This window comes from Cyprinodon variegatus, unplaced genomic scaffold, assembly GCF_000732505.1.
Source record: "Cyprinodon variegatus isolate N-32 unplaced genomic scaffold, C_variegatus-1.0 Scaffold1287, whole genome shotgun sequence".
Classification (NCBI taxonomy): Eukaryota; Metazoa; Chordata; class Actinopteri; order Cyprinodontiformes; family Cyprinodontidae; genus Cyprinodon; species Cyprinodon variegatus.
The window spans coordinates 74284-76401 of NW_015151740.1; the positions used below are offsets into that span (position 1 = coordinate 74284).

The following is a 2118-nucleotide window of genomic DNA, read 5'->3' on the forward strand; positions in this document are numbered from 1 at the left end:
TTGTTGATTTAAATATTAGAATAAGTAAAAATGAGATAAAGAATATTAGTAAAATGCTAATCAAGAAGAAATGGCAATAACAGTGGGATGAAAGACGGGATTCTAGGTTTCATTACAGTATTCAAAAAAGGTTGGAGATTTAAGGAAATTAATAGAATTAAAAAATAAGATATTTCTAGAATAAGATTTGGACATACAGGATTAAATAGTACTCTTAAAATAATTAATAAGCATTGTACAGGGTGTTGTAATTATTGTGGAAAATTAGAAACAGTACAGCATGTTTTTTTTTTTTTAAGGATGTAATAAATATGCTCAGGAAAGAGATATGTTACGTAGAAAGTTAGGTAGGAACAAAAATAAATGAGATATAAAGGAAAAGTTTCAGAGATCCTCTGGGGAAGCAGGTTTTAGGAGAGAACGGGCCTTATAGGGAGAATCTAATAGTTTAATGTGTGATTCATCCTCCAATCCGGAAGGTGGCGGTAATGCACCTATAAGTAGTTTGTCAACCGCCATAAAAAAAAGCAAAGAAGAAGAAGAAATTGAAGCAGAAGAAGAAGTAATGATGCTGAGCTTTCGGTCGAATTAAAAAGGTAAATTAAAGAAGAAATTAGTTATTTTTAGAGTGAAACCCGTCGCGCTGAACAGCCTGTAGCTAACTGTGAGTTAGCGGCTAGCTAAAGCTAAGCGCTACGTCATTTCCTCCCTCTGGATGCTAGCTTGTTTTAGCTCTGCTCCTAATAGCATCACAATATAAAGCTGTTTGATTCTAGATCATTTTCTCCGTCCCTCCTCTTCATATATATAAACATGTTTAGATGAACGGGCCGGGAGGCTGTTTTTAATTTAAAGTATTTATTTTGGTTAAACTGAGCCGGAAGCTCCTTTACTGGAGGCAGATTTATGATGCATGAAGCTAAAAACGCTACAAAGTTCTTCTTTAAGGTTGGAGATCCTATTCAGTCACAAAATGTAACTCTAATTTAAGCTTTTTGGAAATATCTTTTATTTTTATTCTGTTTTGATAAAATTTGTGATGTTATAAATAGTTATTCCTTTGTTATTGATTACATGTCAAAAATGTTTTTGTTGTTGTTTCTTCCCACCGTCACCAGATGGCCTTATATAGAATCCAATAGAATAGCATAAAATAGAATAGAAAATTCCCTTTATTGTCAATGAAAGGGGAAATTCTGGTGTTTACAGCAGCAAAAATGTTATAGAAATGGACCTTAGAAAAAATATAAGAATAACATAACAGGGAAGAGTTAAAAGATAAACAATAAAATACTGTTAAGGGTTTTAACAATATAAAACTGGAGAATAAATAACCGATATACAGCTATGGACAGTGATCATCGGAGATGTGCAAAATGACAGCAAAATGTTATTTAATTAACTGACTAAGGCAGAAGCTGTGCAAAGTCGCACAGATTGTTAGCCTGATAAACCAGACTAATTGTGAGATTAAATGTGTTATTTAATCTGGCCTCGATTAATGAGACATGGGAAGATTGTTGATGAGAACAACCCGTTGTTTTTCAAACCATGTCTGTGCCTATTGGCTAACGCTCTGACCAATGAGAGCCACTGACTGTGACGTAGGGCGACAGGAAGCTGGTGGGGGAGTGGAAACAAACAGCGAATACGACCTTCTTAAAAATGAACGAGCGTAGAGCCTCTTCCTGCTCACGTTTCAACAAAAACCCAAAATTTAATCCTTCCAAAAATGATTCCAAAGCTGAGTCAAACCAGAACTGTTCAATAGTTGTTGCCATCTTCCTCGTTGTGCTTCTCCAGCGTCGCGCAGCTTTGTTGTCCCGCCCTCAAAACCCCGCCCACTTTGTATCCAGAAATTCAAAACACATCTCTGCGTTGTGATTGGCCCGCCAGTTCTAGGGCCTAGGGCATTGATCGAGGCTAGACCACTGCAGGCAAAAATTATTTTGGCCACTAGCAGGTGGGGCTAGTTTACTAGGGCTAACAGATTGGACCAAATGGTTTGAATCTGAAAAGTGCTCAAAATGATTTTTATTGTGTATTTCTGTGTTTTTGGAGGGAGTCGTTCAGAAAAAGCAAACCTTCAGATGATGCTGGTGAAGATTCTCAGTCATC

At 36.5% G+C, this 2118-nt stretch overlaps 1 protein-coding gene across 2 annotated transcripts in view; it reads left to right on the forward strand.

Moving 5' to 3' along the window:
- Positions 1-512: 512 nt before the first annotated feature.
- taf6l (TATA-box binding protein associated factor 6 like) overlaps positions 513-2118 on the forward strand; it is a 9011-nt gene continuing 7405 nt past the window's right edge. The window contains exon 1 of one of the 2 annotated variants that reach the window (XM_015402024.1): positions 513-596. The gene's annotated coding sequence lies outside the window, so the exon portion shown is untranslated. Of the gene's footprint in view, positions 597-718; positions 949-2118 lie in introns of those variants that run through there. The other variant, XM_015402025.1, reaches the window with a different exon arrangement.